General features: G+C 43.6%; 1 protein-coding gene across 4 annotated transcripts in view; it reads right to left on the bottom strand.

Annotated features, from left to right (window-relative positions):
* GRAMD1A (GRAM domain containing 1A) overlaps window positions 1–14,014 on the bottom strand; it is a 279,381-nt gene that overhangs the window by 103,071 nt on the left and 162,296 nt on the right. The window lies entirely within an intron of this gene.

Here is a 14,014-nt window from a genome sequence, read left to right as displayed (position 1 = left end):
CAGCAAATTGTGTGCAATCCCTGCCCGCAGGCCAGAAAGTACCATCTGGAGCAGCACCGGGCCCCTGGGAGGCTTTAACATGTATTTCTTTCTGCGGACTCCAAGCGAGTGATCTTCAGGAGAAAAGGAGATGAGGAGAAGCAAGAAGGAAGGAAGTGAAGAGAATGTATGGATCAGATGGGGATTAAGAGACAGGCCGAGGAGGGGGAGACTGGCCCTGGCCATGAGAGGAGCAGACTCAGAGCAGCTTGGAGGGAAGGCAGAGTCCAGTGAGGGGGTAACCACTGCCTGCCTGAAGTCAGTGGAAAGTGAGAAATTCAAAACCTGACCCATGAAGTGAGGACTGCCGGGAAGGACAGAAGAGAAGCAGCTTCCTGCTCTCTCACTTCTGAAAGGGATGGCAGGGTAGCAAAGGGTACACGTGTGAGGGAGGGGGGATTTAGTCGTGAAAGAAATCAGTAACCAGGTGCTGCTGCAGGAAGTCATTTATTTAAATCAGGTTCACATCCTATCCTTGTCCAGGGCAGCTCACAGAAAGCACGAGCACACGGTTTTCCTTGCGTAGGAAGGAATGAGGGGCGAGCATGGCCTTAACGTGAGGCAACGTGTTCAGGAAACGCCATGGAGTGGGAAAAGGAGCAAGACCCCAGGCACATTTAGGGGGAATTTTCAAAAGATTTTGCACGTGTACAATGGATTGTTGAAAATTATGCTGGGGTTGGAGACATGGAAAGGATCTTGCACAAACTTTTACAACATACAACATAGAGGATATCCTGCATTCTCCAAGGTCTGAGTGTAAATGTTTGTGTGCACATTTATTCTGGCTATGTGCACGCACTCCTCCTAATCTTAAACCCGGCTTTGCATGTAAATCCACTATAAAAACCAGGGCTGAAGTTCACATGTACAAACTCCCTCAGCCCTACTGGGGCTGTTAGGAAATTACCCTCCTTGGGCAGATGCAAAGTTTCTTAGGCCTTCTCCCCATGGATTTTGCATCACGTGCAGGTCCCCAGACGCAGGCAGAACTTCGGAGTCTCAAACCATGGATGAGACGATGGTGCAGGGAAGAGGATTCAGTTTTCTAAGGAAATGGGGAACCTTTTGGGGAAGGGGGAGACATTTCTGAAACGACGAGCTCCACTTTAACCAGGGTGGAACCAGACTGCTGCTTAGGGGATAAAGCAGCTTTTAAACTAGAACAAGGGGGAAAGCAGACAGTCACTCAGCAGTGCATGGTTCGGAGCAATGTATCCTTGAAGGATACTAATGAAACAGGAGAGTTAGGGCATCCCAACAGAGAGGTTCCATTAAAAGCAAACATAGTCCATGTGCCTATATGTAAAAAAATCACTAAAGCTAATGATTTCCGAATGATCCCAAACAACTGAAAAGCAGGCTGTTAAAACAAGCAAAAACCACACTTTGAAATGTCTGTATGCCAATGCCAGAAGTCTAAGACGTAACATGGGAGAGTTAGAGGGTATAGCAGCAAATGATGAGACCGACATAATTGGCATTATAGGGACTTGGTGGAAGGAGGATAACCAATGGGACAGTGCTATATCAGGGTACAAATTATATCACAATGATAGGGAGGATCAACTTGGTGGAGATGTGGCACTTTATGTCTGGGAGGGTATACAGTCCAACAGGATAAAGATCATACAAGAGATTAAATGCTCAGTAGAATCTATATGGGTAGAAATCCCATGTGTGTTGGGTAAGAGTATAGTGATAGGAGTATACTACCATCCACCTGGACAAAATGGTCAGACAGATGATTAAATGCTAAGAGAAATCAGGGAAGCTAACCAATTTGGCAGTGCAATAATAATGGGAGATTTCAATTACCCCAATATTGACTGGGTAAATGTAACATCAGGACTTGCTAGAGACAAAGTTCCTGGATGTAATAAATGATTGCTTCATGGATCAATTGGTTCAGGAATCAACAAGAGAGGGAGCTATTTTAGATTTAATTCTTAGTGGAACACAGGATTTGGTGAGAGAGGTAACGGTGGTGGGGCCACTTGGCAACAGTGATCATAACATAATCAAATTTAAACTAATAACTGGAAGGGGGACAATTAGTAAATCTACAGCTCTAACACTAAACTTTCAAAAGGGAAACTTTGATAAAATGAGGAAAATAGTTAGAAAAAAACTGAAAGGTGCAGCTGCAAAGGTTAAAAGTGTACAACAGGCATAGACTTGTTTAAAGCCTCTCAACTTCCATCCATTGATCTCTCAAACCCGAACACAGCTCTCCGCTCTTGGAAAGCCATCACAGATTCCATAGCCGACAAGCTATGTCCGCTAGCAACCAAAAAATCACTCCCAAACGCCTCCAAAAGACAACCATGATTCACGGAAGAACTAAGAAAGCTAAAACAAAATCTAAGACAGAAAGAGAGCGACTGGCGCAAATCCCCAAGCACCAATACACGATCCATCTACAAAGCCACCCTCCATCAATACAAGTCAACTACCTCTAAATCCAAAAGGGACTACTATGCATCCAAGATTCACCACTTAATCTTCGACGCAAAAGCCCTCTTCGCCTATGTCTCCAATCTCACCCAAATCATCCCACAGGAGATTCCCAACGACCTAGCACAACCCAAAGCTGAAGAACTTGCTCTTCATTTTCACAACAAAGTCAACAGCCTTCTAACTCATCTGCCTTCTAATCCCACCGACCCTGCTCTTTACCAGTCTCTTCAACAATCATCCCTCAACAACAATGGTCTGGAAACACTTGAACCCATCTCTATCTTAGAGATACAAACTCTTATAAGAAGAATGAAACCTTCCTCCCATCCTTTGGATACTATCCCCACCAAACTGCTCCTGGCCATCCCTGACTCCATCGCTAAAACATTGTCGGACATCATAAACTGCTCACTCTCCCAAGGACTATATCCTGACGACCTCAAATTGGCCTCCATCAAACCTCTACTCAAGAAACCCAACTTGGATCCTAAAGACCCCAACAACTTCCGTCCTATCGCCAATCTCCCATTCATAGCCAAGATTCTAGAAAAAGTTGTCAATACTCAACTCTCCGAATACATAGAAGAAAACAAAATCCTATTCCAATCACAATACGGATTTCGCAAATCACTGAACACAGAATCCCTCCTCATCTCCATGTCTGACTTCATATTAATGGGCCTTGACAAAGGCCAATCCTTCCTCTTAATTCTACTGGACCTATCAGCCGCCTTTGATACGGTCAATCATTCCATTCTCACTTCCATTCTGGCTTCTATAGGTATCTCAGGCACCGCTCTCTCATGGTACAAATCTTTTCTCTCCAACAGAGGCTTTTTTCTCTCCAACAGAGGCTTCAAGGTTAAGATACAGAACAAAGAATCTTCATGAATGGACACATCCATAGGAGTCCTTCAGGGCTCCTCACTGTCACCTACACTCTTTAACATTTATCTTTTACCTATCTGCCAACTCCTCTCCAACCTTAACCTCAAACATTTCCTCTACGCCGACGACATCCAGATCATGATACCCATTAAAGAATCTTACACAAAAACATTGGTTCACTGGGAAAACTGTCTCTTCGAAATTAAACATCTCCTGGCTAACCTAAACCTAGTTTTAAACTCCTCTAAAACAGAACTGCTTCTCATCTCCCCAGATAACAATGCCATCTCTAATCCTCCAACTATCCCAACTACTACACAGGTGAGAGATCTAGGAGTATTAATTGATAACCGGATGAACCTTAAAGCTTACATCAACAGAACCACCAAGGACTGTTTCCACAAACTCCAAGTTCTGAAAAGAATTAGACCACTCTTCCACACTCAGGACTTCAGAACCATTCTACAAGCTATCATTTTTTCTAAGATCGATTACTGTAACTCTATCCTTCTGGGCCTACCTTCCTCCTATACTAGACCCCTCCAGATGTTACAAAACGCTGCGGCAAGATTACTGACAAACTCCAGGAGGAGGGACCATATATCTCCAATCCTAAAAGATCTCCACTGGTTGCCTGTTCACTTTAGAATCCTCTACAAATCTCTTTCCATAATATACAAAACCATCCATCAACACACCCCACTCGACTTACAAGTCCCATTCCAAATTTATAACTCCTCCAGACCAACAAGAGACACACTCAGAGGATCTCTTCAAGTGCCCCCAGCCAAAACTACCAAACACATTACCTTGAGAGATCGGGCCTTTTCAACAGCCGGCCCCCTTCTATGGAACTCCATCCCACCGGACCTTAGACAGGAGCCCAGCCTCCCAACCTTCAGGAAGAGACTTAAGACCTGGCTGTTTAAAAAAGCTTTCCCGGACACCGATTAATTCTATTCAGCCAGATTCTACCACTTCCACATGTAAAAATGTTATTACTAATGTAAATACCTATACCTAATGTTATTCTCTCCCTTTTCTTCTCTCCTCCCAGTTCTATTACCTTGTTATTTGTAACTGCTTCCTTCTACACAAATAGGTTATTGAATTGTTCACTGTACACCCCTGTTATATGTAAACCGGCATGATGTGTTTGCAACATGAATGCCGGTATATAAAAATTTTAAATAAAATAAATAAATTAAATAAATAAATAAATAAATAAAATAAAAATACAATCTTAGACGTGCAGTCCATATGTATTCCACACATTAAGAAAGGTGGAAGGAAGGCAAAACGATTACCGTCATGGTTAAAAGGTGAGGTGAAGGAGGCTATTTTAGTAAAAAATAAAATCCTAAAAAATTGGAAGAAGGATCCATCTGAAGAAAATAGGATAAAACATAAGCATTGTCAAGTTAAGTGTAAAACATTGATAAGGCAGGCGAAGAGAGAATTTGAAATGAAGTTGGCCATAGAAACAAAAACTCATAATAAAAACTTTTTAAAAATATATCCAAAGCAAAAACTCTGTGAGGGAGTTGGTTGGACCATTAGATGACCGAGGGGGTAAATGGGCTCTTAGGGAAGATAAGGCCATTGCAGAAAGACTAAATTAATTCTTTGCTTCCGTGTTTACTAATGAGGATGTTGGGGAGATACACGTTTCGAAGATAGTTTTCAAGGGTGATGAGTCAGACGAACTGAACGAAATCACTGTGAACCTGGAAGATGTAGTAGACCAGATTGACAAACTAAAGAACAGCAAATCACCTGGACCGGATGGTATGCATCCTAGGGTACTGAAGGAACTCAAAAATGAAATTTCTGATCTATTAGTTAAAATTTGTAACCTATCATTAAAATCATCCATTGTACCTGAAGACTGGAGGGTGGCCAATATAACCCCAATATTTAAAAAAGGCTCCAGGGGTGATCCAGGAAAACTATAGACCAGTGAGCCTGTTTTCAGTGCCAGGAAAAATAGTGGAAAACTATTCTAAAAATCAAAATCACAGAACATATAGAAAGACATGGTTTAGTGGAACACAGTCAACATGGATTTACCCAAGGGAAGTCTTGCCTCGCAAATCTGCTTCATTTTTTTCAAGCGGTTAATAAATATGTGGATAAAGGTGAACTGGTAGATGTAGTGTATTTGGATTTTCAGAAGGCGTTTGACAAAGTCTCTTATGAGAGGCTTCTAAGAAAAGTAAAAAGTCATGGGATAGGTATTGGTGTCCTTTCGTGGATTACAAACTGGCTAAAAGACAGGAAACAGAGTAGGATTAAATGGACAATTTTCTCAGAGGAAAAGGGTAAACAGTGGAGTGCCTCAGGGATCTGTACTTGGACTGGTGCTTTTCAATATATTTATAGACCTGGAAAAGAATACAACAAGTGAGGTAATCAAATTTGCAGATGATACAAAATTGTTCAGAGTAGTTAAATCGCAAGCGGATTGTGATAAATTGCAGGAGGACCTAGCGAGACTGGAAGATTGGGCATCCAAATGACAGATGAAATTTAATGTGGACAAGTGCAAGGTGTTGCACATAGGGAAAAATAACCCTTGCTATAGTTACACGATGTTAGGTTCCATATTAGGAGCTACCACCCAGGAAAAAGATCTAGGCATCATAGTGGATAATACTTTAAAATCATCGGCTCAGTGTGCTGCAGCAGTCAAAAAGGCGAACAGAATGTTAGGAATTATTAGGAAGGGAATGGTGAATAAAACGGAAAATGTCATAATGCCTCTGTATCGCTCCATGGTGAGACCGCACCTTGAATACTGTGTACAATTCTGGTCGCCGCATCTCAAAAAAGATATAGTTGCGATGGAGAAGGGCAACCAAAATGATAAAGGGGATGGAACAGCTCCCCTATGAGGAAAGGCTGAAGAGGTTAGGGCTGTTCAGCTTGGAGAAGAGACGACTGAGGGGGATATGATAGAGGTCTTTAAAATCATGAGAGGTCTAGAGCAGGTGTATGTGAATCGGTTATTTACACTTTCGAATAATAGAAGGATTAGGGGGCACTCCATGAAGTTAGCATGTGGCACATTTAAAACAAATCGGAGAAAGTTCTTTTTCACTCAACGCACAATAAAGCTCTGGAATTTGTTGCCAGAGGATGTGGTTAGTGCAGTTAGTGTAGCTGGGTTCAAAAAAGGTTTGGATAAGTTCTTGGAGGAGAAGTCCATTAATGGCTATTAATCAATTATACTTAGGGAATAGCCACTGCTATTAATTGCATCAGTAGCATGGGATCTTCTTAGTGTTTGGGTAATTGCCAGGTTCTTGTGGCCTGGTTTGGTCTCTTTTGGAAACAGGATGCTGGGCTTGATGGACCCTTGGTCTGACCCAGCATGGCAATTTCTTAAGTTCTTATCAGTTCTCAAAGGGAAAGTGGGCACGTACGTTTCCTTGGCAAATTGGCCAAGGAAAAAGGACAGACAGACAGGCCTGGATTTAGGCATAGGTAACTGTCTCTGGTACTAAGTTTTCAGAAGTGTTAACTTCATGCAGACCTGCTCCTGCTTCGATGCTACTGGACTTGTAGAGCAGGGGTGAGTAAATGTTTGAGCAGAGGTTCCCACACCTTCCATTCATGCAATTGGTTAGAACCCCAATGTATGTGAAGGGGATTCCCCAGGCATCCATCCTGCCAATCTGCCACACATCTGTTTTCTTTCAAGTTGCTGAAAGGAGTAAGCTCACAAACACACATACGTGGGCACGGAGAGGCAGACAGGCACAGAGAGAAACAGATACTTCACACACACAGACAGCTCACAGACGCACAGACAGACACACACATACACTCACACACACCTCACAGACAGACAGACACACACAGACACACACACAGATGCACAGACACACAGACGCACAGACACACACGCACAGACACCTCACAGACAGACAGACACACAGATACAGACACACACACCTCACAGACAGACAGACACACACAGACACACACACACCTCACACACACACAGACACACACACCTCACACACACACAGACACAGACACACACACCTCACACACACAGACACAGACACACACACCTCACACACACACACACAGACACCCCTCAGGCTTCGGTACTGGCGACTAACAAATGCTTAATAAATATAAACACAGACACAGAGTGAAACAGACACCCCACACCAAGACAGAAGCAGAGGGGCAAAGATACCCAAACCCAGATAGAGACAAGCACAGAGAAGAAAACCAACACTCAGTGAGGCACAGAAAGACAAACATCCTGAGATGATCTGCCTGTAGCCACCAGTGTAAGTGAACACTCATTGCCAGAAGCAAGTAAAATCACACCATGCACTCCTGTGACTGCAGATGCCACCCGGAAAGCAACTTGTGTTGAAGGAGACACAGGAGCCCTCTCGCATAGGGGATGATGTCCAAAGTGGCCGCCACTGACCCCAGGACCTGAAGATAAGACTGCACTATCAGACTAATAGTCCTCCTCAGGGCCTGAACTCGAGCGATTAACTTCTGAATACGACTATTCAGCAGAAATACTCCGCCCAGCTCTGTGTCAATTGCACATCGAAATACTCCAGCATCTGAGACGGCTGCAAGTTGTCCAGAAACTAATATACCAGGATACCTTCTTTGCGCAGAGTTGCTGCTACTACCACCAAGACCTTGGAGAAGGTCCCAGGAGTTATCGCCAGCCTAAAGGGCAGAGCCTGAACATGATAATGACGGCCCAGAACGTCAAGGCTCAGAAAATGCTGACGTTCCTGGCGAATGTGTAGATATGCCTCTGTCAGATCTAACAACGGAGAAAGCTCTAAAAAATTTATGAGGTTTCCGCTCACTAACAATTACAAAATATATATAAAAATATTTAAAATTAAAAAATTAAATTAGAAATTTGTGCACAAACACTTATCAGCTGTTAAGGATGATGTTTTGTTGATTCATCTGTCAGATCTAAGACATAAGAAATTCCCTTGTTTGGATTTCCAGTATTACAAAACAGAGTTGCCATCCAGAAATGAGTCAAAAGTCAAAGAAGATTAACTTCCTTAAGTTCCAGGTTGCCTCTTCCTTCTTGGGAACGACAGACTAAGAGAATAGCAGCCTACAAGACCTACAGCCTCCTGAAGGTAGCCTCCACCACCACTCTCTTCTGCAGAGAACTGCATGGAGAGACCATAAAGGCATCCAGAGGAATTCCAGAGCATACCCACCCTTTATCGCCTCTAGGACCTACTGGTTCATCATAATCTGGACCCACTTCCATAGGGGAGTCCCTGCACCTTCACTGTGAAGATAGAGTAGGTCTGGTTCCAGATTCTGCATCCTTATGAGGCTTTCTAGGCTGAAAGGACAGATCTTCTGAAGGGATGAAACCTGTGAGCAGAGGATCCTCTGTAAGGACCCAAATAAAAGAGAACCCTGAAAGGGTAACCTTGTGAGATTGGACTTGCAAGCTGTGCCTCCAACCAATTTCGTTGCCACGTCTGGCATCTAGCTATCTCTCTAGCGGCCGTCTGCACCAAGAATGTGGCCCCCGTTCTATACCAATTTGCCATTGGACCTTGCTCTTGAGAGAGAGACGCAAACTAGTCCAAGCTACAAGACGCAATCTGTAAATTCATTGCCATGGCCTCAACGGCCTGCATAAGGATAGCCTCAATCCACCTATACTGAGCATCGTTTAGAACTGCTCTTCCTTACACCAGGATGGTGGTTCACTTGATAGCAGAACTTACCTTCGGGAATCGCAAATGTTCCCTTGTCTTCAATCCAAGGGGTACAACCCCACTAAAGCGTGCCCCTCTTTGAAGTTAACTTGATGCTCCAATCAAGGTCAAGAGGGGAAAGAACATGACACCTTGTGTAGGATGACCAATATGGGATCCTTCTTTGGCACACCCGAGTCATCCCTAGCCACACTATGGGACCGATGCAATAAATGAGCGCGGAAAATGGTCACTCCTTGTTGAACACCTACTTTCCTAACGCATGCCTAGCCACCTCTCCTGGGTGTGCGATTCAATATTTAAATGAGGGGTCATGCTACCAAGGAGGTGCTAGGGAGAAATGTGTTCCCCCAGTGCCTCCTTGGCAGTGGACGCCCAGGAGAAGTGGCTGTCAGCGGGTTAGGAAAATGGACACTCAATTTTACGAGCGTCCATTTTCCTAAACTGTGCACAGCCACAGATTAGGAAAATGGGCACTCATTAATTGAGCATCTGTTTCCCTAACCTGACCGCTGGGCGATCCTGAAGAAAAGTCTGAAGACCCTGGAAAATAAATTCCACCCAGGGAAGAGAGGATGGATCCATTCTGGGTACCATAGGCCCAAACTTAACATGGTCCGACTGATCCACATCTCTCGAAGATGTCTCTGTCATGGGAAATAAAGTAGGAGGGGATACATTTGTTTTATCATCTTCCGTCCAACTCCCCTCAGTCTGAGGGGATGGATCAGTGTCGGCCACATTCGTAGTAGGTAAATCATCTTATCCAGTCACAGGCTTAGAGTAAGCGATGGCTGTATTGCCCTTATATGGCAAGCCACAGAGACAGCTAGACTATGTCCCCATCGCCAACGCTGTCTGGCACTGAGTACTAGACAGCCACCAAGTGTCCAGGAGTACACGCCCAATACGCACCTGCCAGGAAGCAGTGGTAATATGCGCCCAGATAGTATGCACTCATGAAGATTCAAATAGTACGTGCCTAAGTGCCTGCATGCGTAACGATACGCCCAAAACCCAGGCCATGGATGTACGTGCACAAACCCTGCCCCTCCACGCTCAAGAACGTGCACATATGTAGTCTGCGGCCATACGTGCCTAAGTACATGTGCACGTGTGTGCTTACGTCATGCCGCTAACCAGCCAAAGCCTCAATGCTGCCGAGGCCTACCAAGAGCGGGGCTCAGCCAAGAACTGCTCAACCTCTGCTCTACACTAAACCCCGCAGAGATGAGAGGGAAGGATGCAGGAGAAGGAGACCCAATAGGGAAACCAAAGCTCCCTACTCTTTCTTCTTCTCTCTTTTTAACGTTCATACCTGAGCCAAGAGCACGAATGGGTCTCTGACTATGGAGGGAGAGGGCACAAGCTGTCACTGCTGAGCCCTCCCTCTGGCTCCAACTGCTTCCCCCCCCCCCCCCGTCCACGCCTAAGGCAGGCTCCCGGACTGAAAACACTCGACTGAGGGAGGATCCTATTGGTGTCACCTCAGTAGCTCAAGCAGTGACCAAAAATCTTCTATTTTCTTCTCTTTTTCATTATTTTTTACCACAAGCAACTCCCATTAGGAAAATGCATGACAGCTGTCGATGGAAAATACTGGTGGGCTGATATGGGGGAAGGGCGATATGTCTGCGATGTCACCCTCTGCTGGTAGAGGTGCATAACCCGCCTGAGTGCAGAGGAAGGATGAATGGGGAAATGGGGAGGAAAGGGGGATGCTGCTGAGTGGGTGGGTGAGAGAATCTGCTCAATATTGTTTTATGGTCCTGGCTTCTGTCCACCAAAATAAACTCTGATATTTACTAGGAAAAATAATAAGTCATTTTTTTTAAATAATATTCTCCTGTTTTTCTTCTTGTCATAATAAATTTCCAGGAAAATTAAAGAACAATTAAAAGTAAAATGAAGGTCTGCAATCATCCTATACTTTGAGGAACGGGCTCCCCCTTCCACTAACCTGCGTCTGGAAGACGGGGTGAAGGCTCCAGGAGAAGGGTCTCGCTGCTGGGCTTTGGGGAGGCTCCCTCACCCTCAGGAATCGCTACAGGTCCTCTGTGCACTCCAGATTAACTCTCCCAGAGTCACCGGAGAATGAGAGAGAACCAAACAGCTCCACTAGGCACTTATCAGCTGTGGCTCAGGCCAGAGGTTAAGGTGCATTATGCTTTATAGACTCTCATCTGTGCAAAAAAAACCCTTATCAGCAATTCCTGAAATCCAAAGCACTCTTAAGTTCATCCCTGTCAGAGAGGGGAGAGGCAGGAATGAGCACACAGTGCTGTGACAAACAACTTCCGCCATCTGTGGGAATGGAGGAGGGAGCAGCTAGGGATCAGAGTTCAAATCCAGCTCAGGTCCCACATGAAAAGAAGGCACAGCTCTCTCTAAACACGAACTACAAGGAGCCATTGTAAAGGCAACAAATGTTTATGGTATGATTTTCAAAAGAGAGGGCAAAAGGTGCAAGAGATCTCAGGTAAAGGAGAATGAGAGTCAACAAGCAGTAAAGCAGGTGCAGGCAACAGAGGTGCAAGCAGGAAAAAACAGCGAAGGCTGTACCACAGGTACATTCAGTGAAAGGAGGAAGGGCAGCATTGGGACTGCAAGGCAAGTCAGACAGGATCCAACTGGAACAGCGGCAAGGTGCTGAGCTCTCGGGTACAGGAGGGCAGCAGACCCTGAACCAGAACTCAGTAGGAACACAGTGTAAAGCACAAGCAAACTGAAAACAGGAAGATCAGATAAGACAGAACAACAGTGCAATAATAATGGGAGATTTCAATTACCCCAATATTGACTGGGTAAAGTAACACCAGGACTTGCTAGAGACAAAGTTCCTGGATGTAATAAATGATTGCTTCATGGAGCAATTGGTTCAGGAACCAACAAGAGAGGGAGCTATTTTAGATTTAATTCTTAGTGGAACACAGGATTTGGTGAGAGAGGTAACGGTGGTGGGGCCACTTGGCAACAGTGATCATAATATGATCAAATTTAAACTAATAACTGGAAGAGGGACAATAAGTAAATCTGCAGCTCTAACACTAAACTTTCAAAAGGGAAACTTTGATAAAATGAGGAAAATAGTTAGAAAAAAACTGAAAGGTGCAGCTACAAAGGTTAACAGTGCTCAACAGGCTTGGACATTGTTTAAAAATACAATCCTAGAGGCACAGTCCATATGTATTCCACACATTAAGAAAGGTGGAAAGAAGGCAAAACGATTACCGTCATGGTTAAAAGGTGAGGTGAAAAAGAGTATTTTAGCCAAAAAAACATCCTTCAAAAATTGGAAGAAGGATCCATCTGAAGAAAATAGGATAAAACATAAGCATTGTCAAGTAAAGTGTAAAACATTGATAAGACAGGCGAAGAGAGAATTTGAAATGAAGTTGGCCATAGAGGCAAAAACTCATAATAAAAACTTTTTTAAATATATCCAAAGCAAGAAACCTGTGAGGGAGTCGATTGGACCATTAGATGACTGAGGGGTTAAAGGGGCTCTTAGGGAAGATAAGGCCATTGCAGAAAGACTAAATGAATTCTTTGCTTCTGTGTTTACTTATGAGGATATTGGGGAGATACCAGTTCCGGAGTTGGTTTTCAGGGGTGATGAGTCGGACGAACTGAACAAATCACTGTGAACCTGGAAGATGTAGTAGGCCAGACTGACAAACTAAAGAGTAGCAAATCACCTGGACCAGATGGTATGCATCCTAAGGTACTGAAGGAAATAAAAAATGAAATTTCTGATCTATTAGTTAAAATTTGTAACCTATCATTAAAATTATCCATTGTACCTGAAGACTGGAGGGTGGTCAATGTAACCCCAATATTTAAAAAAGGCTCCAGGGGTGATCCGGATAACTATAGACCAGTGAGCCTGACTTCAGTGCCGGGAAAAATAGTGGAAACTATTCTCAAGATCAAAATCGTAGAGCATATAGAAAGACATGGTTTAATGGAACACAGTCAACATGGATTTACCCAAGGGAAGTCTTGCCTAACAAATCTGCTTCATTTTTTTGAAGGGGTTAATAAACATGTGGATAAAGGTGAACCGGTAGATGTAGTGTATTTGGATTTTCAGAAGGTGTTTGACAAAGTCCCTCATGAAACAACACATATCACTAAAAGTAAAGGAAGGTTATGCAAAGCTCATGGTACTCAGAAAACTTAAACCACTACTAACTCAGAATGACTTCCGAACAATACTACAGGCACTAATTTTCTCTAGTACAGACTACTGCAATGCCCTTATGCTAGGACTACCTAATACGACATTAAGACCACTGCAAATACTTCAGAACACAGCAGCTAGAATACTAACCGGAAAAAGAAGGAGAGACCATATAACTGAAACCCTAGCAGAGTTACACTGGCTACCAATTGAACACAGAATTAAATACAAAACCCTATGCATCATTCACAAATTAATTTATGATGAGAAATCAGTTTGGCTGAACACAGCATTACGGGTACACACATCACACAGGAACCTCCGATCAGCAAATAAAGCACTAACCATCCCATCAGTTAAAACAGCAAGGCTGACACAAGTGAGAGAAAGAGCCCTATCACTAGCAGGACCCATAATCTGGAACTCAATGCCTCCAGAGCTCAGACAACAAAGCGATCTCAAGGCATTCAAGAAAAGTTTAAAAACATGGCTTTTTAAACAAGCATTTTGCAAAGAGACGAGAGAATAGAGAGAAATTATTGAGGAAAGACAGAAAGGCACCAACACACAGTACTTAGAACATACAGTAGATTAGTCTATGAACTCTACATTACAATAAGCATAACTATAATACTATGTTTTATTTATTTATTTAACATTTTTCTATACCGGCATTCGTAGGACACATCACGTCGGT

Source organism: Rhinatrema bivittatum, chromosome 14 (genome assembly GCF_901001135.1).
Source record: "Rhinatrema bivittatum chromosome 14, aRhiBiv1.1, whole genome shotgun sequence".
Classification (NCBI taxonomy): Eukaryota; Metazoa; Chordata; class Amphibia; order Gymnophiona; family Rhinatrematidae; genus Rhinatrema; species Rhinatrema bivittatum.
Note: the sequence above shows the minus strand (reverse complement) of the source record. Positions and strands in the feature narration are given on the sequence as shown.